Genomic DNA, 25,043 nt, shown 5'->3' on the forward strand with positions numbered 1-25,043 from the left:
TAGGCATTTAAATATACAAAGTTTATTCTTCTTCTTTATTTCATTTTCACATAAAAAAATCCTTCGTATAATTAGATGAGATTTTTCTCACTGAACAATACGTCTTAGAAACTATCTTTTCAATTGAATGTATCATCATTTATTGACCTGTTCACCTACTGAAAAACATTTGAGTGATTTCTAAATTTAAATTATTAGAAGAAATGCTTCAGTAAATTTCCCTATACAAACATTATTTTTAAGTACTAATATTATTATAAAACATATCTTATAAATGGCATTGTTAAGGTAAAAGATATTCACTATCTTGCTGTTTTTCCTTTTTTAAAAAATGGGAATGTTTTTCCTTTTAAAAAATGGTCTAAAATATTCTTACACTTTGTGTAAGATATTCTCCACTTGAACTTTAGGATCAATTTGTCAGTTCCATGAAGAAACGGCAAAATATGATTAGAAATACCACAGACATAAATTCATTCAAAAGACATGCTAGAAGAATGACATTGAAAGACATTTCGGATATAAGTTATTACATGAAAAAAGTAGATAATAGAACTTTTTTAAAGTATGGCCCCCATTAGGAGAGAAAAAAAAATCTATCTAGATACTCTTAGAAAGAAATTTACTAAAACATTACTAGAGATTATCACTGGTTGATAGGAACACTGATGATTTTTATGTCCTTATATTTTTAACTGGCATTTTTTAAATGAAATATAAGTCTGTTAACATGCATATCTCTAGAAGAAGCAATTTGTCTGAAAAGCTCTTCAACTGAAGCAAAGAAATTAGTTTAAGCACAGAGTCCATTTACTTTCAGAATAAGAGTGAATGTGGGCTGCCTAATTTTATCATCCAATTTTCAATGCAAACAAAATCCTTTTCTCATTGCCTAAAGATATTATGTTGGATAGCAGTAAGCAAGAAAAGATAAAGTGGGAATTCAATTTAAAAAAATTATTTCAAAAAAATTATTTATGACCACAAACTTCAAACAGGCCCTCAGGGATGCTGACAAATTCTCCTTCATTTTCCCACTCAATTCACTCTCCCTTCTTTCCAGCTCTTGCTTCTCTTTTGTCTGAGAAAATTGTAATCAAGACACAGCTTCCATATCCTAATGCTTCCAAGTTTATCAACTTGCCTCTATTTGTCTTCAGAAACTCCTGAATGGATGTATTGTTCATTGACAGTAGAGTAGATAAATTGTCTATAATCCTAAAGTCAGTCCATCAATCTGTGCCCTGGAGCCCACACACAGCCTTAACTCCACCAATTATACCTTCTCCATTATTCATTTTCATTTCCCGTACAGAATGCTATGAATATAGAAATCAAAACTTCTAAATAAGAAAAATTTTAGTTATATTGAGATTTTATTTCAGATACTTATATTTTGAGTGTTCATGATGAAAATAGAAAACAGAACTAATACTGTCCTCTTAGAACCAGTCTGTTAAGTATAACATACAAGGAGATGACAGCCTCATTCTTCTACTCCCTATTAACAAGATCTTAACTTCAAGCATCCCAGTTTCTTGTTTCTTATATTTCCGACTCACTCCTTCCAGTAATACAATACAATGAATTTTTAATCCCACAAAAATTTCTAATCCATCAGTCCTATACATTTTCATTGCCTATCACCCCATCCATTCCTTGTCCCTTTGCCTGGCAAACCCCTCTGTATTAAATTATTCCCATTGGCATTCAAACATGATATACTGTCTACAATATTGAAAAATAAGTCATTTCTTTACCTAATATAACCATCCAGTTAATGTTCCATTTCTGATATTTTTAAAGGAAATCTCAAAAGAAAAAGAAATTTTTTATTGTTTTCTTTCCAACATCTCTCCACCAATTCTCTCTTGAATGTTCTCTGAGAAAGCTTTCATTCCTACCTTTCCACTAAAACCACTTTTATCAAGTCATCAAGGACCTTGTTATCAAAGTCCACACTACCAAATTCAGCAGTCAATTACCAGTCCTCTTCTAATTCAATTTCTCAACATCATTTGACATGGGTGGTCTTGCCCTCTTTTGAAATACTCTTCACTTGTCCCTTGGGATTCTACACTCACCTGGCTTTTCCTCTTTCTGTTTACTCTATGGCTCTTCCTCCACTACCCAGCATCAAAGCACTGCAAAGTTGTGTCTCAGGATTCAACTTTCTACATGTGATCTTGACCAGTTTTATGGCTTCAAATTCCATGTACACACTAATTACTTCAAAAATGTGTTTGGTCCCAACTTCTCTGAACTACAAATTCACAAATCCTACTGCTTATGGAACAACTTCACTCAGATTTCAAACAATCGTTTCAAATTTAACTTATCCCAAACTGAAATTTTGCATTGTCCCCCAATTCTTCCTTAACTGAGTTCTCTAGCTCAGTAAATTGTATCACTAGACACTTAGGTGCTTAGGCCAAAGTACTTGGAATTCTATGACCCTTCTCTTTCTGTCATGCTCTACATCCAATCCATTGGAAAGTAAATTGGCTTTATCTTCAAAATATATTTAAATTCCAAGCTATCCATCACTTCCACAATAACCACCACATAAGTTCTCACCTCAACGACGTAATGCCCTATGAATTCTCACTTCTCTCGCTCTACACTGTTGTCTATTCTTCATAGTACCACTGAAATGTAAAATACCAGGGGTGTGAAAAAAATGTGACTTGACTTGAATTCATCTTTTCTTATCAATATGTATTATTACAATTTTAATACAATTTTTTTTCCTTTTTAAAATGTGTGTACATTTTTTTGGCACCCTCTGTATAAATTACAGCATGTTACTTCTCTGCCTCAAACCCTCCAAGGCTTTCTCTTCTCACTTGGAATATAATTCAAAGTCTTTACCTCAGCCCGTGGGCCTGGACAGCTTTCTTTGCCACATGATTTCCTGACCTTGTCCCTTCACTCACACGCTCCATCCCTACCGGCCTCCTTGCTGTTCATGAACACCAAACATACGATATCTTGAAGCTGTGGGGCACATGCTACATCCTCCAGCTACTCTCTTTTCCAGTATCATCTCCTAAATTTACTTAGGCTTCTTCTCAAATGTCACCTCCTTAGAAAGGCCTTCCCTGACAATTGCATATAAAAATAACAAACTCCCTAAACTCTGTCTATAGTTACTTATTTTCTGTATCCCTGCCAGACTGTAAAGTCCATCAGTAGAGGAATTTTGGCTCATGGCTATATTTCTAATATCTAGATCAGTGCCTGGCAAGTAGTAGGCATTCGATAAATATGTGTTGGATAAGTAAGTGAAATAATAGATCATGCTTCCTGTGCCACCTCCTTTCTTATCAGTGCTTTAAACTCACTAACCTCATTGCTAGGGTATGACCGTTAAGCTTAGACTTTTCACCCAAGAATTAGAAAGCCATGTTAACAAGGTGCCTGGAATCACAAGGACATTTTCATATAGAAATCATCATCAAGACTGAGATAGTATATTAATGTGTGAGAAATAAATGCCTTCCCAGGAGTCCACTCCACTCAGTGCTTTTGGCTGACAATATTAGGCTCTGGTCTTTTCAGGGGAATGTTTTTTCCCCAAGGATCCTAGTCCCTTGGCAGGCTGTGGAAATAATTTTGTTTGAATAAAGTCCCAGGACTTGGAATGCTGAGTATTATTCCAGCTCTGCTAACCACTAAGTGTGACATTAGCCACGTGGCTCCACCCTCTCTGGGCTTTAGATTTCTCACGAGTAAAACCAAGGCATTTATACTGACATTGTTTCCCAGTAATGTTATGCGGAAGAGTTAATGATATTAATCATTAAAGAATTATTTCTGTATTCATTGGCTATTAACTGTCACTGTGTGCAGAACTCTATTAATTCTATAAAAAGCAGAATGGGTGGATAACAAAGACTATATCAGGCATCACATTCTGCCTAAAGGAACACCTGTTAGAAAACACAAGAAACAAGCAATAACACTGTCAAAAAAAAAAAAAAAAAAAAAAAATGCCCTCTATATGGCCACAGTTTCCTGTCATCTTTTATGTTTACTCAAAAGTTTACTCTTTCAGCTGTGAAATGATAGTAGAAAGAGGCTATTATGACATCATTTCACAGAATTTCAGAGCCTTAAAGGACCCCAGCACTATTCTGCCTCTAACTCCACATTTTCCCTTTAAAAATAAGGTAATCAACAACCAGAGAGATTTGAGAGTTTTCCAAGTTCACCAGGCTGGATCTCTAATCTCCTAATCCCCAGTTTAGTGTGCTGGCTGATGCACTAGGCTGCTTTTTATTATCTGAAAAAAATAGCATGGTGGCTAGATTCCATTGGAGGCAGCATAAATGGCCAACTCTCTTTTGATGAGAAGCCCAGTAATTTAAGGCTATTAATTTACAGGTAGTTTGGGCCCTAAAGATGAATTCTAATAGAAGATGATGAATAGAATTTAACATTTTTGGACTCTTTATTTACTTTTTATCTGAAAATTCTGCCAAGCTCTTTATACCTACTATTTTAGTTCACCCTAATGCTGGCCATGCAAGAGATACATTATCCTACTTATTTAATAAAGAATAATGTTTTTATACTTATTTAATAGCAGAATATCTGGAATCTTATGTAACTTGCCTAAAATGATTCATTTATTAAGTAATGGAGTTAAGATTTGAATCCAGATTTATCTAATTCCCAAATCTTTTATTTACCACTACACAATATAGGGGAAATATTGTGCTCTAATGGAAACCTATGCATTAGCTATATGAAGGGCCAGCAAATTTTCCTTAAAGGGCCCAATAGTAAATATATTAGGTTTGCAGACCATGAGGTGACATCTATTTACTTTGCCATTTAGGATAATAGGCAATAGATAAACAAATGAGCATTGTTGTGTTCCAGTAAAACTTGATTTATAAAAACAGGCGGCTTGCCCTCAGCTATAGTTTGCCAACTCCTATTCTAAAGCTCACCTTTGAGTTATCTGATTCTGACTCTATGGGAGCGATCTTACAACCAACACTGTTAGTGTTAGATAACGAATAATAATGCAGAATAATTCACGCTCATAGACAGACAAATTCTGTTTATCAGAGGTTCAACTGACTTTTTTCTCCCATTGAAGCCAGTTTTGTTTTCCACATGCACGTGCACTTCAATAGTCTCAATTTACACGTATGGTGTTCTTTGGATTCTCCTTTGAACTGACGTGACATCTGCTGGTTCCCTTATTTCATGAATGAATTAAATAAAATATTTATACCTATCTGTGAGTCACTATATTACTTTTTTGGAAAGTTATCCTTTAACAACAATATAGCAAAAATTACTACCTAGCATAGTACCTGTACGACATCCAATCTTGTGAAAATGTGATTTCGTCTTTTTTATTTTTTTTCTTAGCTTGAGGACAAATGAGAACACCAGTGTTTCTCAGTCTGTGCACAGACTCAGAAGTCATTTGTGCCTGACACTGTCCATTGGCTGCAAGGTGCCATTATTTTCTTATCTTGTATGCAACATGAAGGTTGATTCATATCAATCATGTCAGCGCATGTCATAACAGAGAATATCAGCACAATTAACTTATCTTTTATGATACAAAGTTGATAGGAAGAAAGAAAGTTGCCAACATGATAAACTCTCCCCCACACATTTGACAGAGGTACGCTCCATTTTACACTTAGCTGGTGTGCTGAAGACAAAGTACATTGATTCTGGAAATAAACCTTCTTCCTCACCTCTCCCTCTCTCAGCTCCCTCCTGAGCTGGGTCATTTAGTAATGGACTCACCAGGGCTGGCAAATGACAGCTATTTATTACCAAATCTTAGAATCTCAAGGCCAGGAAGAAACTTTAAGGGTCACCTCTTTCAAGACATCAAATGGGGGAAAAAAAAAAAAAAACTCAATAGTAATATCACAACAATGATAAGAGTTAACATCTTCCCTTCACTTGTTTGTGCCAGGCAATTTTTAAGATGTTTTATACGTAGAATACCCAGGATAGAACACCTGTTGTTTTGACATAATTATTAACAATCTCCTCTTCAATCTCAGAAGTAACTCAATTGGGATGATAAATTATATGATTACCCCATTTCTGTGTGGCATCTGATTTGATCTTCACACAATTTTATGAAGAAAGTAAGTATGATGATGATAAATACACAAAAGTAATGCGCCTAAGTGCATAAAGCCAGTAAGTAGAGAAGTTGTAATTTCAACCTTGAAAGTCTGACCATACATTATCTACTATACTGGTTTTCCATTTGCTCGTGCATCCCATCTGAAAGAGTACAGCCAAGTGGTTTTCCTATTGTACTGACAGTGAGCCCACCACCTAGGTGAGGAACCTAGGAGATGGATAATGCTGTTGAAAGTTGTCTTGCTTTTGAAATCTTTGCTTTTTGAAATCTATTATCAAAATAAATAAAACCAAATTGTAAAAGGCTTTTGTATTCCATGTCAAGAAATTTGTATTGTATTTGAATCTGAAAGCAATCGGAGAGGCAGCAATTAGTGTTTTTGTTTGTTTGTTTGTTTGGTTTTGGTTTTTAGGATGTTAAGGTCAGAGTTATTGATTGTGAACTATGGCAGGAGGAGAAAGAGAGCTTTACGAATCCCGAGTACAATCATTAGCATGTTTTACTCTTTCACAGCAATTTACATCCTTATATTTGATAATACTCTTAGAACCAAACTTTACATAAATCTGGATGAATAGCTATTTAGAAGCATGACTGATATGTGGAGGGTTATTGAGATTTTTGTCTTAATACACGGCACCATTTAAGAGAATAGTAGGTAGTCAGGAATTGTCTCCTAACTTGACCAACAAACAGACATTCTGATTATCATTATGATAATGTAAACACTAAAAAATGTGTATCTCTCCCCCTTTTAGAGGTTGAGCAGCTCTAAGCAAGAGATTTATGTGGCAGACCTGTCATATTTATCATGTTAGACATTATGTTTTGAAGATACTTTTGTTTTAGACAGGTTTAGCTAACTGCAGAAATATATAAAGTTGTGTAGAAAATGGGAAAATTCATTGGCCCACAAGAGGATCACTGGGAAATACCTAAATTAGCTGTAGTATTTTGTAATTAAGCTAAAGGAAATATGTGTGAGGAGAGCAGTCCTCACTTTCCAAATCATTTCCCAAAAATACATTATTCTTCTTTCTTCCTGGGGTTTGTGATCAGATTATCCAGCTCTAAAGTAACCAAGACATCCACTTTAGTTATTTATTTTTAAGAGCATAACTAAATTCATTGTTTGTCATGTAAGGATGGGAGAATTTTGATTGCCAACTTCAGAGCCCTGTTAAAAATAACAGCTTTGAAGTTCAGTGTGACACAGAAGCTTTTAAACTTCACATTCTATTTGCCTGTGGCAATATTTGACCTCTTTCCTCAAGCCTGCCATTTAAATTTCTACTTTATTCCTTCCATAGCCTTAAAAACAAATCAACAATTACCTTTAAATAAGAATCTTTATAGTTTAAATATCACAGTCTCTTATTTGATTAAAGAAACATTTTACCTTTAATTAAATTTATTTCAAAAATCCATGTTTTCAATCAAAGAGAAAATGTGCTGTGAAGTTCAACAATGATTCACCATTGGAGAAGGTAAGTGTGTTTCAGAATGTTTCCTAGAGATTTTGTGGAGCTTGGAACACTAACTTGTTCCATTTTAGGGGAGCTGTCTTAGTTCATTCTGGATGCCCAACAGAATACCATAGGTGAGATGGCTCATAAACAACACAAATTTATTTTTCACAGTTCTGGAATTCCATAATGGAGGTGCCTGCGGATTTGGTGTCTGGTGAGGGTCTGCTTTCTGGTTTATAGACTGACATATTCTCACTCGGTCCTCATAAGGAGAAGGGTAGAACTTTGTTCTTTTCAGCACCTTACAAGGGCACTGATTTCACTCATAAGGGCCCCACCTGCATAATCTAATTATCTTCTTAAGGCCTCAACTCCAAATGTCATCACACTGGGGGTATGAATTTGGGGGGAACAAAAACATTCAGGCTTGTGTGGAAGCTATTTGCTTATATGCATTTTAAATATCAGTGCCACCACTTTGCACAACTCCAAGGAGCAATATTCTCATTGTAGTCTATGTACTCCAGGGATACAATATAATGTTACCTTCTTGGACATAGCATATTTATGTAAAAATTTTGATGACAATGGCTATGATCATAATTGCCAAGGTCATCAGAGAGGAAGAACATGTGGTAAAATTATTAAATGGATCAGTTTGCAAGGAAATGTACATCTTAAGTTAGAAGACAATGATTAAGTTAATAATTTGATGTAACTGGAAATATAATTTTCTAATTTATTTGGATCCTGAAGTTGAGTCATCTTGGCAAAAAAAATATTTTAAATAAAATGAATAAAATCCTTGCTGTTACGGGGGCGGGGGGTGGGGGGTGGGAGATGAGGGTAAGGGGGATCGAATATATGGTGATGGAAGGAGAACTGACTCTGGGTGGTGAACACACAATGGGATTTATAGATGATGTAATACAGAATTGTACACCTGAAATCTATGTAATTTTACTAACAATTGTCACCCCAATAAATTTAATTAAAAAATAAAAAAATAAAAAAATAATCAAATTGCTTCTGAAACATAAGGAAAAACATACCATTAGCTTTGTTTAAAACTTAATAAATTATGGCGTTATTCTCTCTATTAATTTTAGAAGATAATTGTTTTCTTGCTCACCAGTCCACTTGGTCTTATATTAGGTTGATGAAAACGTAATTGCGGTTTTTGCAATTATTTTTAACCTTTTAAACCACAATTACGCTTGCACCAACCGAATAGAACTGAACTCATATTCAAAATAGACTACTTCATGATTTCAGGTTATTGCTCAATAAATCAATTTTTCCTTTTTAATTCTTGGAGGCTCCATGATTACAAGGGACTTAAAATGACTGTCTTTTATAGCCCAGTGACTGGTGTTGTCTATTAGAAACACCTGGCAAACATATTGGAAGTTTGAATGGGATGACTTCTCTAAAGCAGGTGTTTACCAGAACAGGGTAATAAGTTGTATTGAAACTAGGGATGTCAAGGCTATATTTAAAATCCAGTGCATGCCTAGTGCCAATTGAAATACAATGATCTAACCAAAAGTCCATAACAAATTGATCTCACAACATTCAAATAAACAAATTTGACAGAACTTGGCCATGACATAGATGTCTATTTTAGCCTAGGAATATGCTCACAGGCAGTTTAGGATTAGTAGGTGCTGAAAGATGTTATTAAAGAACAGAACTCCAGATGGTCTCAGGGACAAGGTTTGTTCTAGTATAATAAACACGATGGAAGGATGACAAGCTCTATAAATGACAGACCAAAAAAAAAAAAGATAAATGAGATGCTAAGACTGACAGCTCACGAGAAGAGGTTGAGCAGCTCTAAGCATGTATGGCATACAAAACGGAAGGAATTTTCCTGGAGGCAGAGGAATAAAAATACCCGCCGTGAAGGCCCAGGGAGAAAGAGGAGATAGGCTGTTTTCCATGTATGTCATTTATGTGCTCTGCTGTCCCTAACATCAGTATTTATTGTTACTATTACATAATTTTAACTTTTAATTATGGACCACTTCAAGCATACACAATACTAGGGAGAGTGGAGAGTGGGAAATGAACCCTCCTGTACCACCAAACAGGTATTATCAATTTACGGCCAACTTGTTTCATTCTAATTCCCATCCACTTTCTACATCCCTTTTTTATTCAAATATCAAATATCGTAAAATTTTATCACTAAAGAATTTTATATGTCTCTAAAACATGACAGCTCTTTTCTTAACATAGCCACATCATCATGATAACATCTAAAAACTGACACAATAGTTTAGTATCATCAAAAATGCAGACAGTTCAAATTTTCAGTTGCATTATAAATGTGAAAGATCTTTTACATTTACATTTTGTTTGTTTGAACCAAGATTTAAATAATGTCCATGTAATACAAATGTTTGATATTTTTTAAGTCTCTTATTTTCTTTACCCTACTTCTACTGCTTTCTCTCTTTTTCTTTTCGTGGAATGTATTTGTTCAAAACATGTGGTCCTATAGAATTTTCATAGTTTAGATTTTGTTGACATGGGGTTTAACTCATGGCATTTAACATGGTCCATTGGGCTGTGCATGTCCTATAACCTGATAGCTGGATTTAGAATCTTGATCAAATGTGAGCTTGCTTTGGTTTTGCTTTGGGTTTTCACATCGTTACCTCCGAGATTATGGTGAGTGTTTTCATCAGGGGCATACATATCTAGTTGTCTCTCATTTTGTGATATTAGCAGCTGTTATTCCTCAGGGTCTTTAAGTTCTTAACTATTATAGAATAATATATAAAGTGAATATGCATAGGCACATATATATGTAATACATTGCAAAATTACAATATTTTTCTTCTATTATTTCTTTTTTATTTATTACCTGGAATACTTCTTTAAAAAGACACCCTCTTTTACTATTTGTTTACCCCATGGTACAGTTCATACTGAAAAGGATAAATGCATAATTCTTTGCCTTTATTTTTATAGTCTTTTAAAAATGAGTTAATTAATTATCATTCTCCAATGGTGATCAATCTTTTTGAATGATTTTCTAATCATGGATTAAGTGTACTTGAAACTATAAATCTCTGATATTATTACTTTTATTGGTTTACAAATTGTTTCAGTTTTGGCCATGAGAGCCTCTTCATATTCGTCTTTTGAATTCTTTTGACACAACTCTAGTGGTCATTGATAATTTTCTCATTATCAGTCTGTAAAGTTGTTCCAGATTTATACACTTATTGCCCCAGATCTGAAATCAGCAATTTCTTCAAATACCCTGATTCCTAGTGATGTGACCGCAATTTGGGAATTAAGTGTACACAATGCTTCCGGGTTATTTGTTGTTTTTATTCCTTTTTATCAGATATATCAAGAAATAATTTTGTAATATAATATGTAATGAAATCATGCAGATACTTTAAAATCAAAGTCAGGATTATACGATTTTTACATAACTTTTCTTACATTTTCATCTATACTCTTCAATTTTTTGCTGGAAAATTCCAGTTGTCAAGGACACTAGAGATGCTAGAATTAAAATATCACATAATTACTCATTAATGTTATCTCACATTACACACAGTGAAACACAGTTATAATCTGACAACTACCACTGATAATATAATTACTAAAAAGTGTATAAATTTTTATTTTGCAGTTCTTCTTGTAAGTGAATGTGACACATTAGTATCAAATTAATGTGTTCCAAATGACTTAGAATACGTGCCAATTTACTTCATTTAGATAATCATATTTTTAATTTTAGAAATTTAAAAAGTGTTTGATATTGTTTCATTTTTACATAAAATATTTACATATTTCTAAGTCACATATACAAATAATTCACATTTAAATAAGTGTAAACTCTATTCTTATTCTCTCAACTCTATTTCCTCCTATTCTTACAGACTAATTAATAATTAAATATTAATCATTTATCACATTAATAATTATTAATGATTTATTTTTTAGGAAGAGAAAATAACTACACAATATTACCCATAATATAGAGGCTAGCCTATCATATTTTAATATTCAGTTTATTTTAGGGAGATTTGCATTTTTGTTCCTATCTTCAATATTAATACAATTTTATGACATCCCCTCAAGAATCATTTTTTATTGGTGTATTCCTAAGAAGACTGAAATTAGCTAATAATCTTTTATTCCCCTTCTCCAAGCTCTTCCATAGAATACAATTTGAAAAAATATAATTTTGCCTCCAGGTAATAACTGGCATTATGTATTTTGAAATGTTCTTTCCATTGTCTTATTTTTATAAAATAATTGAACTATATCTTTTGGCAAAGCATGTAACCATGATATACTATCATTTCTCCCTTATAACCACAATTTATTCTTAGTTCTAAATGGAATTTATTTATATGCTCATAGTTTTGTTTTTTTGTGTGTTTTTTAAAAGCTATATCTTCCAAATTATTTTGGTAATATAAAGCTCATTCTGTAGCAGACTTTTTAGAAATGTTTTATGGAAATAATATTCTCTGGAATTTTGCATTTTGATAACTGTTAATGCTGCTTTTATTTTGAAAATAGATATAATATAATATATAATATAATAATATAATATATAATATAATATTCTTGATTCACATATTCTCCTCTTGAATGTGTTTTCTTGAGTAAGCATTGTCATCTGACATAAAGTGTTGCTATTAAAAAGGTCATATGGCTTGATAATCTTTCCCTTTTAAGTGATTTGCATTTTTGTTTGTATGTCTTAAAAGTATTTTTAAGGTTTATTGTTATATCTTACTAGATTACATCTCAATGTTGATCATTCTAGTGACTTTCAAATTTCTTAAATTTTATTAATGGTACTTATGTCCTTTGATTTTTCTCCTTTGGGAATTCCTATTATATATATGTTAAATCCTCTGTATATTTTCTACATTTACAATTTTCTTTCAAATTCTATCTGAGATGTGTCCTATCATTTTCATTTTTAATAGTTTTCCTCTTCAACTTTTATTCTTCTTGAATAAAAATATCAGAAATTAATTTATTCATCTGGTGATTGAATTTCTATGTATGCCTTTTCTAATTTAATATTAATTTCTAAAAATTTTTAATTTTAATTCTTTTTTGATATCTACAATTTAATTTCTGATTTTTTCCTATTTGTAATTTGTGCTTTTCTGTTTGATTTTATTCCCTCTATTATTTTCTTAGTCTACTTTAGCCCATTTTGAAAGAGTGGGTTACAGGTTTATTTGTTTGGCATACTGTTTTTTTGTTTTTTGGTTTTTTTTTGGTAATATCTCTGTTTGGTATTCAAACACCACATTTTCTATTCCTAATTATTATATAATTTTAATGTTTATGAACTTGAAGAAGGAGGGTTGGATCAAGAGAGTTTTTCAGCTTCACACTGTAGAGAATCACCTTCTCTTACTTTTGTGAGGTGGTCAAAAAATATCGTTTTGACAATCTTGAGAAATAAGAACAAAGTGGGAGGTATAACAATACCTGACTTCAAATTATACTACAAGGCTACAGTAATCAAAACAGCATGGTACTGGCATAAAAACAGACCCATAGATCAATGGAACAGAATAGAGAGTCCAGAAATAAATCCATGCCTATATGGCCATTTAATCTAGACAATGGAAGCAAGAATGTACGGTGGGGTAAAGATAGTCTATTCAATAAATGGTGCTGGGAAACTTGGACAGACATGCAAAAAGATGACGCTGGATCACCTCCTTACACCACATACAAAAATAAATTCAAAATGGCTTAAAGATTTAAATGTAAGATCTGAAACCATAAAATTCCTAGAAGAAAATATAGGAAGAAACTTCACAGACGTTACCTGGAGTAAAATTTTTACCGATATATCCCCTCGCGCGAGGGAAGTAAGAGAAAAAATAAACATGTGGAATTACATCAAACTAAAAAGCTTTTTCACAGCAAAGGAAACCATCAATAAAACAAAAAGGGATCCTACTGAATGGGAAAAGATATTTGCCAATGATATATCTGATAAGGGGTTAATATCACAAATTTATAAAAAACTCACTCAACTCAACTCCAAAAAAACAAACAACCCAATTAAAAAATGGGCAGAGGACATGAAGAGACATTTTTCTAAAAAGGACATACAGATGGCAAACAGACATATGAAGAAATGTTCAACCTCACTAACCATCAGAGAAATGCAAATAAAAACCACAATGAGATACCACCTCACCCCAGTCAAGATGGCTATCATCAATAAATCAACAAACAACAAGTGCTGGCGTGGATGTGGAGAAAAGGGAACGCTGGTGCACTGTTGGTGGGAATGCAGATTGGTGCAGCCACTATGGAAAACAGTTTGGAGGTATCTCAAAAATCTGAAAATGGAACTACCTTATGATCCAGCAATCCCACTCCTAGGTATCTATCCGGAGAAATCCAAAACTCCAATTCAAAAATTTTTATGCACTCCTATGTTTATTGCAGCACTATACACAATAGCCAAGAGCTGGAAACAACCGAAATGCCCATCAGTAGACGACTGGATTAAGAAACTGTGGTACATTTATACAATGGAGTATTATGCCATAAAGAAGAAAGAAATCTTACCATTTGCAACAACATGGATGGACCTAGAGAACATTATGTTAAGTGAAATAAGTCAGAAAGAGAAAGACAAATACCATATGATCTCACTTATATGCGGAATCTAAAGAAAAGAATAAGTGAATGAACTAATCAGAGACAGTTTTGGAAACATGGAGGAAAAACAGAGGGTTGCTAGAGGGGGGGGTGGGGATAAGGGGAAGGTGAGAGGTTTTGAAAAATAGTCGGTAACCACAAGATGGTCATGGGGGTTTGAAAATTAATTTGGGGAACGTACAGAGGGATAGTGGATGGGGGGAGGGGGGTTCACACAGTGTGAGGGATATAAATGATAAACGTCTAAGTTTTGCTTTGTATTGTGCACCTGAAACTAATAAAAAATATATATATATCGTTTTGAGGAATAGAGTGAAGAAATAAAATAGAGTCTCTATTGTCAAGTTGCTAAGTTACTAAAATCAAATAAACTGAGGTATAAGGAAATTATTCTATTCATGTTTTAACTATACTGGGAACTTAACCTTTTGAACTTTCCAGTCCCGTGTCAATTCCTGGACATAAAACAGACCTCCAAATAACCCCCTCTGATTACCCCCTGAAGGACTCACATATTCAGACCACCTGACATCCATTATCCAGACCACCAGATGTGACCAGACCTCCTGGCACATATCTTCCAGACGACCTGGCAGCCATCATGCATACCACCTGATATCTGACTGAGAACTCCCACCAATCCAGAGGGTAAGAAAGCAGACTAATTCTTCTCAAGAATACTTTTTACTGTAAGGACTCTTAGCTTTTCTTTTTGTCTTCAGAATACTCTGGGTATTGATTGCCTAGTTGTGTTTCGGGTTTCCAAATCTTAGGACCCTTGAAAAATCTTTGTCATTTATTTCTAGCCAAAGTTTCCAGACTCTTTAGTTTGCTTAATATTCTCATACTTGCAGAGATCTCGAGGCACTGGTTCATTTGCGACTTCTATTTGGGCCTTATCTTTGCCCTGTCCTATTCAATATAGATCCAAATCTCAGTAGTCTTTCCTCAGTATTTGGCTTTGTTTGATAAGGTAGTCTTGGAGTGTTGGTTTTAGGAATTCATGGGGAGGGCACAGACTTCTTCTGCTCCTTCAAATCTTACCATGAACATTTTTCCATGTGTAATAATAGCCTTTCAGTTTCAACTACTATTTTCAAACTACCCCTTGATCTTTGCAGTAACTATCTGCTGGCTGTGTGGGGTCTACTATTCTTAGGTCTCCCAGATAACTATTCATTCTTTTTGTTTCATACTACAGATATTTAGAGTGCTTGTTTAGCTCTTACTTGCTTGTCTCCAGCCATTTATGTTTAAACATACAATAAGATGTGTTTTCACCAAATTTTATTTTCTTAGGTTGGTACAAAAGTAATTGTGGTTTTAAAGGTTAAACATAATTACAAAAACTGCAATTACTTTTGCACCAACCTAATACGTATTTCTCTAGGTTTCGTCACCATCTTTCTGGGGATTTTAAGTGCATCACCACCATCTATCCAGCAGTCCCATTGTATATACTTTCAAAATGAACTAGAGAATTCCTAAACCTGAAAAATATTTTATAAATACTCTAACACTGACCTCATATTAAGTACTTCAAATTATAACTCACAAGTTAACAGAAAGTAAATATCAATTCTTAAAAATAATTATTTTGTTCTAAAATATTTTTTGTTCATTAGGCCTACTCTTCCAGACAGAAAGCTAAAATTTATCAGTCCTACAGTATAAAAGACACAAACTAATTATTTAGTGTACGATGGTATTTTCTAATTGGTATATTATTCCAAGAAAATTAAATATTTCTATCCATCAATGTCATATCCTATGACAACATCTCATGATTTTTAAATATTGATCAAATATATTATTGCTAGATACATATAGTAGAGTAAATATCTATAACAATGATAAGATATTCACAGTACAGCGAAAACTCATTGTCTAAAGAAGTTTACCATTTACTTCATGAAGTAATTCAGATAGAAAATATGTTGTGTTAAGATTTTTAAGATTATTATCACCAACTAGAAATAACAATTTAGGAACTTAAATTGTAAAACTATATTGTCTTTAATTAATCTAAATATAGTTGCAAGATAGTGTAGGGACCCATACAATACAAGGATTCCATCTGATTTTTTTCATATTGGCTCCTATTATTTGTTCTTCTTTAATATTAATTCATTATCTTGATCTTACTTTCAAAATAACTCTTTGTAATTACAAACTGTTCGTGACAAAAGATGTTTCACTCTTTCTACTAGCATGAGCAATAGCTATTATTTTAAAAATGTAATAATAAAATTATACAGAGCTAAAAATCAGCTGGGACCTAAAATCACCAGACAAGTTCCACCCAATTGATAAATAGAAAAATTGTCTTCAGTTGCATACTGATGACTGGTACACTTGTTGTTAAAACCCACTTTGACTAATGGCAACTCAATGCTCCTGTTTTGGATTTTGTGATTTTAATTAAGCTTTGAAATGAAATAGTTCTTTGGACCATGTTTTGTTGTCCAAAACAAAACAAAAATGCACACTTATTTTGATTCTTCTGAGAGAATCAATGCAATATAATTTTTTTCACATAACTTCATTTTTGCATGTTTTTACATAATAAAGGAAGTATACTGAAAATCAGGAATTATTGCTTTACAAAACAGTATTTTTATGCCTCAGTGTCTTCATTTGCAAAATAAAGGAATTATAGTAAAAGCACTTCACAAATTTCGATACCTATTTATCATTCAAGTCCTCACAGAACAATAATGGAAAATCCCTTTGTTCCTTAAAGACCTTATAACTGAAATTACTGCAGGGAGTTACTTGGAATTACTTGCTGTAGCAGAGATCAAAATCATATTTTAAAAAGTTTTAGAAATTAAGGGAGTAGAAGGATGAGCAATATTGATGAAAGGTGTTCAAAAATAGACAAAAAGCAGCCCAGAAATAAACCCAATTCTACACGAAGACTGAAGTATAATTGAGATTCATTTGCATAGAAGCACATGAAGGATAAACATTAATCAATAAATGTTACAGTTAGCGAAATATATGGAAAAAATAAAATAAAATTGGGGTCTCGCCCTATATTATAAAGAAAAAATAATTTCAGGTAGACTCAAGACTTAAATGAGTAAAACAAGCTTTAATAAAATTTAGAAGTGAATGTAGTGTTCTTAAATATAACACAAACACAAAATCATGGACTATAAAAGTAAAAACTGATAAATTTGACCATATTAATATGTATAATCTTTTGTAGATCAAGAGTGAATAAAAAAGACACACACTGAGAAAAGTATGTACAACATTTTAAAATAATAAAAGGTAATTATCTGGAACTTGCAAATGTGTATTTTGTATTAATACATAACAGACAAAATAATGCATAAGTAAAGAAAAGATTAAATGAATTTTTTGTCAACATAAGTCAAAGTAATCAAAAAAATAAAAATGAAAATAATGTGATATCACTTCTCACTAATCAGACTGGCAAATGAAAATTAGCTAAGGCAATTTTAAAGATACAATACAAAGGGCATATAGTACAAGTTATCAAGATCAATTATAAAGATATTATAATTAAGAGAGTTCAGTGTAGATATAAGGAGATACAAACCAATGGAAAGGAATACACAGAACACAAAGAGACCCACACATTGTGATCACCTGTTTTTTGACAAAGGTGACATTGTAATGCAGTGGATAGGCATATGAAAATATGTATTAGACTCTTACCTCACACATCATCAAAAAACAATTCTGGATAAATCAAATATTAAATGTGACATGTAAAAAAATAAACCATTTGGAGAAAAATGGAAGAAAATCTTTATTCCCTATTTGTGAGCAAAGATTTCTTAATAGAGCACAAAGTGCTATCCACACAGACAAAAAGAAAATGGAGAAAATAACATATTTATCAAGACACCATTAGCAAAATAAAAAGACAGCACATGAAATGGGAAACTATACTCATTATTCTTATATTTAATAAAATACCTAACTCAAATTAAAGGACTCTTACAAATCAATAAGAAAAAGCAGATAATGGGCCAATGACATGACCAGACAAATCACAAAAACAATATCCATACATATGAATTGGTGTTAAACTTTCCTAGCAATGCAAATTTCTCAATGACAAGTTGCTATGTACCAGTCAGAATGGCTAAAATGCCAAAGTCAGAAAATAACCACTGTTTTTGAGCACAGCAGAACAACCAGAACGCTCATGCTCTGTTGGTGAGAGTGCAAACTGGTACAGCTGCTCTGCAATAGTCTTTCGTAATGCCTACTGAAGCTGAACATATGCAAAACCCAGGATCTATCAATTCTACTTGTAAGTATGTATCTATCCCAGTTTTGTACACATGTTATCCAAAATCTAGTTTTAAACTATTTATTGCAGTACTACTGGAAATAACTCCAAACTGGAAATAACCTAAATGCCCATCAACATTGGAATGAATATATAAAATGTAGTATATTCAGAAAGTGGAATACTATTCAACAACAACAACGAATAATCTATAACATCTAGCAATTCCATAGTTTAATCTCAAAGCATAATGTTCAATCATAGAAGACAGATGCAAAGGAATACATAGTATGATTCTATTTGTAAAAATGTTAAAACACATGTAAAATGTGTGTAGAAGGTAGAATTGTGATTTTTCCTTCAGGAGATAATGACTGGAGAGCAATGTTAACTCCTTGAGTTATGATATTTTGTTCTCAATCTGAGAGCTGACTATATGAGTAGGAGCAGTTAATGAACATTTACAAAGAGGTACAGTTATGTTATGTTTACTTCTCTGCCTATGTATGTGTTCCAGTAACAAATATTTAAGCAAAAGTTGGCAGAACTAAAAAGAGAAATAGTCAAATTTAAAATCAATTATTTTCAAATTATACTAGAAGTGCTAGCCAATGTAATGAAACAAACAATATATGAGTCCCAAAGAAGACACAAACCTTTTCTTATTTGTACATGTGTACATATAAAATATAAAAGAATCTTTAAAACATTAAGATAAACAATTTAGCATGATTGCCAGATAGATGCTAACTTCACAAAACCAATTATATTTATTTATATAAGTAACAAAAAAGTAGAAAATAAATATTATAAATAAAACCATTAATAATATCATTTTAAAAAGAAATCAAATATCTAAAAATAAATTAATGAAAAATATGCAAGATCTCTATAATGAAAACCACAAAAACATTTTAAATGTTTAATTGTGATAAAATACAAACAACATAAAATTTGCCATCTTTACCATTTTTAAGTGTATAGTTCAGTTGTGTTATATACATTCACATTGTTGTGAAACTAATGTCAAAAACTCTTTATCTTGCAAAACTGAAACACTATAAACATGAAACAATAACTGCCCATTTCCTCTTTCCTGCAGTTCATGACAACCACCATTCTACTTTCTGTCTCTCTGAATTTGGTTATTCTATTTGCCTTATATAAGTAGAATCACACAGTAGTTATCTTTTCGTGACTGGCTTATTTTACTTAGCATAATGTTCTCAATTTTCATCTTGTTATAGCATGTGCCAGAAGTTCCTTCCTTTTTAAGGATGAAAAATATTCCACTGTATGTAGATATCACATTGTTTATGTATTCATCCACTCATGGACACTTGGATTGCTTCCATTGTGAATAATACTGCTATCAACACGGGTTTAAAAATATCTCTTCAAGATCTTGCTTTCAATTATTTTGGGTGTATACCCAGAAATGGATTGCTGGATCATATGTTAACTCTATTTTTAATTTTGGAGGAATCACCGTAGTGTTTTCCATAGAGGCTGAAATATTTTCATTCCCACCGACAGTGAACAAGGGTTCCAATTACCCTACATCCTTGCCAACACTTGTTATTTTGATTTTTTGATAGTGGCCATACTAATGCTTGTGAGATGGTATTTTATTGTGGTTTTATTTTGAATTTCCCTAAGAATTAGTAATGTTGAGTATATTTTCATGTGATATTAGCCATTTATATGTCATCTTTGGAGAAATATCTATTTGAGTCTTTTGCCCATATTTTATTGGGTTATTTGATTTTTGTTGTTGACACAAAAAATTTTGAAGAGAAATGAAAGAAAACCAATATAAATAAATAAAGGTATACTATGTTTACATGTTGAAAGATACTATTTTAAAAGTATATAGTCTCTAGAAATTGATCTTTAGATTCATTGTAATCCCAATAAAAATGCCAGAAATTTTTTATGCATAGTTACTGGCTAATTCTTAAATCCATATAGAAGACTATAGACTGCATGTTTCTGAACCCTCCCCTTCCCAAACTCATATATTTAAACCTAATCCCCAATATGGTGGTATTTCGAAGTGGGCCTTTGGGAGAGGATTAGGTCATGAGGGTAGAGTCTTCAGGAATGAGATTAGTGCCCTTACAGAAGAGACCCCAGAGAGCTCCCTTGCCTATTCTACCATGTGAGGATACAGGGAGAAGACGGCTGTCCAGGAAGTGGGTCCTCACTACATACTGAATCTGCTGGTGCCTTGCTTTTGGACTTCCCAGCCTCTAGAATTATGAGAAATAAATTTCTGTTTTTTCATATGCCACTCAATCTATGGTACTTTGTTATAGCCGCTGGAACAAACTAATACAAAAGTGGAAGGTACCAAGGATATCAAAGGCAAATAAAAAAATTAAAAAGCTGGAGGAATTACACCACCATATTATCTACAGATAATTAACATACTCATACTCATTCAATATGACCCATCCATTCCACCACCAGTTATGGACCCGTTAAAGATGCATACACATATTCACCAAAGGTCATCTACCACTACTTTTATCATAACAGTATTCATAATATGCAAAAGCAGTGTAAATGTACAGCTATTGTAGAACATATAAATAAATCATGCAATGAATTTGTAGAAATTTATCGCTGCAGACAAGTTATTTCAGGCAGCGGGAATTATAGTTCAAGTGAGTTAACAGTGAATGATGATGTGGAGCCTGAGTTATGGGAGATAAAGATAAAGGCAGGTGGGGACTGGGCTGAAAGTCCAATTAATTTGAACTTGACAATGAAAGCAGTTTGTATGAAAGCCACATTTCAGGAGTTGCACATCTAGGGACTAAGAGAGAAAGGGATTTGGAAACACAAAAGCCTAGAAACAACAACCACCACTCATTGGGTGTTCACCATACACTAGACATTACTATTGAATCACCTAATTTCCTATGAGACTATGAAAATAAAAAATTAGTGCTACATCTCACAAACCATGTTGGGCGAACAAAGCCAGAGCCAAACAAACAATAAACAAAATATGCAATGTGACCCAATTTAGATTACTTAGATAATGATTCCATAGAGATAGAATCTGAGTAAAAGCTATACTTGGAGAGGATAGTAACTAAAAGGGGGGATGCGGAGGCCTCCATCTATTTTGAGGGTATTGGCTAAACAAGGTATGTTCAATTTGTAATAATTGATTGAAGTGTACACTTATGATCTGTACTCTGCTCTGTATGTATGTATGTCACATTGACATAAAGAGTATTAAACAAAATACAAGTTAAAAACCACATGATATCCATGATATTGGCAAAAATTATAAAATCAGATAACATTAAGTGTTTGCAATAGGGGTTTGTGAGAAACTTCATGTACTGTGGGACGGGAGTGTAAACTTCTGCTGCCTGCTGGAGTGAACTCTGACACAGTATTTAATGAAAATTAAGGGTGCTTATACTATTCTACTCAGTAACCCTGTTCCTGGGTATATACTCCAGAAAACTTCCATGCTGGTTACAAAGGAATATGCATGAGGTTCTTCCTAATAGCTTTGTTTCTGGCAGGAAGTATTGTCAACCTACTTGTCTGTCAACAGGGGAATGGATAAGTCAAATATGGTAGATGTGCAAGAAAGAACACCAGGCAGCATTTAGATGTAATGAAGTAAATTAATACACACTAAAGTATACCAAGTGAAAGAGAGGGATGGAGAATAAGGAGAGAATAAAAACAAGGACAGCTGCTTCACAGTATTGTCCTTCAAAAAAATCCACATCACAATTCTTGGAACCTGTAAATATGTCAACTTACTTGGCATAAATAATTTTGCAAGTATGATTAAGTTAAGGACCTTGAGATTGGGAGATTATCCTGAATTCTTTGGGTGGGCCAAATATAATCTTACAGGTCCTTAAAAGTGTAACAAGAAAGCAGAAGCAGAGGTAAGAGTGATGCTATGTGAAAAGGATTCCACTCACCATTGTGCACTTTGCAGATGGAGGAAAGGGGTTGTGAGTCCAGGAATGAGGACTCCAGAACCTGGAAAAGGCAAGGAAGTAAATTATTTCTTTATCCTTATAACCTCTAGAATAGAATGCAGCTTCCAAAAGACTTTTATTTTTGCTCAGTGAGCCTGTGTGAAACATCTAACCTACAAAACTGTAAGATAAATAAGTTTATGTTATTGTAAGCTACCACATTTGTGGTAGTCTGTTACAGCAACAATAGAAAATAATATCCATGTCAAAGATTGTGAAGATATGGATTGAATTGGAAAAAAATAATACAATAAATTAAACAAAAGATGGATTTTGCATGGATAGATGTTTAGTGAATTTGATTTTTTTTTTTTTAAATCACATTACTAACTTACTACATAAATTAAAAGATTTGAATAGAGAAACCTCCCTCCTTTAAAACTTCTGACACTCATTTTTCTTAATGTTATATAGACCAGGCTTTTTTCTCAAATCATGAAAGTTAAAAGGAAGCACATTAATCATATTTTCTACATTTTAAATAGAAATAATATTTCATAAAACAAATGTCAAGAAATATATAGTTAATCATTGAACGTAACAGAGCTCTTGCACATGCAGGAGTCCCTGGATGTCAGACATGGTGCAACTGACAGGCAGTCATTTGCATATCACACAGGATTCAAGGGACTCTCATTCTCACTCCTGCTCCACCATTATATGGGAAAACTTAAAATGTAGTTCCACATTAGTTTTATTCTCCTTTCCAGTGATCTGGGGCTGCTCTGCCATCTGCTTGCCCTCGAACCCTATGATTTTGTTTGCCTTCCATCCCTTTCTTAGAAAATAATAGGAAAAGTCAAAATAAATTTATATAATCAGCTGTTACTGGGAGCCACATCTTTATTTATTTACTTATTTTTATTTAATTCTTCTGAAATTCTAATAGGCTTTTAAAAACATTCTCACTTTGTTGATGTCAAAACTGAGAGCCAAGTCAAGCAACATACTTAAATAATACAGTAACTAACCGTTGGAGCCTAGATATGAAGTTATGTTTGCTCTAATTCTAAAGCCCTTTTCATTCTATGAAACTATCTTCATTTTAATTTGCATAGGACAACATTTTTTTTTCTACGAAGGCAGTGAGTAAAAATCACCATTGATTTTCAAGAGTGCTTCACAAACTTATGATAGCAATATACATACACTCTGAATTACAATGAACAAAAATAGGACTGAAATAGAAATTTTAAATTCAAATAAAAAAAATTCCCAGCCTCCCTCCCATTCAAACATAACTTCCCTTGAATTCTTAGGAAAAATATTTAGAGATAAAGATTGTTTCAGATTGGTTTTAGCGTGAAATTAAATAAAACGTTGGCAGGTCCATGATATAATTTAACTGTTCTTATGCCCTTTAATGAAACAGAGAAGCTACTTAAATTGGGATTCCACTTTTGAACTTAAAACTTATGTAAACATTATTTAAGAAGTTAAACTAGCACCCTTTTCTTAATATGATTCTTAATGATTTGCTCTGTGCAATAACACTGATTCCCCCATTTATAGGACCCTGGTCTCAATGAACCAAAATTGCATGCACAGTATCAATGAAACCCTCTTATATGTTATGAAAATTAGCACAAGAGATTACATTACCTATGGTCTCTTAGAAAGCAGTGCCTAAGAAAAACTACTTACCTAGCTGTCCATAAATGGTTGGAGTTTGCTCAGATAGAGCTTCCTACCAATGTTAGAAGAATTATTTATTCTGGTAATAAACCTCTCAGTGTTCTGATGGTAATTCTGGGGGCATCTGGGTGACGACTGTTTTGTGTAGTACACCCAGTAGCACTGGTAATGTGTCCTGATGTCATGAACAGTTGGTCTTTCTATCCAACTCTTCAACAAAATATCTGCCCTAAAATTGAACTACCTACTACCTACAAACCTAACTACCAACTACCTCCTCTTTTGAAAAATGTCCCTATTATGACTTATAGTAATACTTTCTGAAGAGTTTCATGCATCCATCTCCTGGTAAGAGCAGTTCCATTGTGTAACATTTATGAACACCATGTCTGGTGTTGGAAAGTTATCAAAGCATGCAAGTGGAATGTTAATATTACCACTTTGGGCTTTTCTTTGTTCTCTGAATCTTTATTTTTATTTTTTATTAATTAATTGAAAACTGAATGTAGACAAGTGATAACTAAGACATGGTTACTGTCTTTTGGGAACGTTCAATCACTAACAGGTGAAAGGAAGACATACGAGTATTTAATACTAAGTGTGGTAAAGATTATGGTAGTGTTAGTGCAAAATGCTATAAAAATATAGGGCAAAGCACAGGAAAAGAAATTGTTTTGGGGGAAGGAAGAAATGGACAGTCATTGTGGAAGCCTTTATATAGGAGACAGTCTTATAACGAATACAACCTGGGCTATCCAGACTGTACCTAACTATTTATCAGCAAACTTCTGGTGCTGAGAGGATAAACCTAGGGAAATAGCCTTCTAATA

The 25,043-nt window shown here is 33.1% G+C and overlaps 1 long non-coding RNA gene across 1 annotated transcript in view; it reads right to left on the reverse strand.

Annotated features, from left to right (window-relative positions):
* LOC141567099 (uncharacterized) overlaps positions 1-25,043 on the reverse strand; it is a 105,201-nt gene that overhangs the window by 47,366 nt on the left and 32,792 nt on the right. The window contains exon 3 of the long non-coding RNA XR_012489496.1: positions 22,519-22,579. This is a non-coding gene — a long non-coding RNA (uncharacterized LOC141567099). The remainder of the gene's footprint in view (positions 1-22,518; positions 22,580-25,043) is intronic.

Source organism: Rhinolophus sinicus, linkage group LG10, assembly GCF_036562045.2.
Source record: "Rhinolophus sinicus isolate RSC01 linkage group LG10, ASM3656204v1, whole genome shotgun sequence".
Classification (NCBI taxonomy): Eukaryota; Metazoa; Chordata; class Mammalia; order Chiroptera; family Rhinolophidae; genus Rhinolophus; species Rhinolophus sinicus.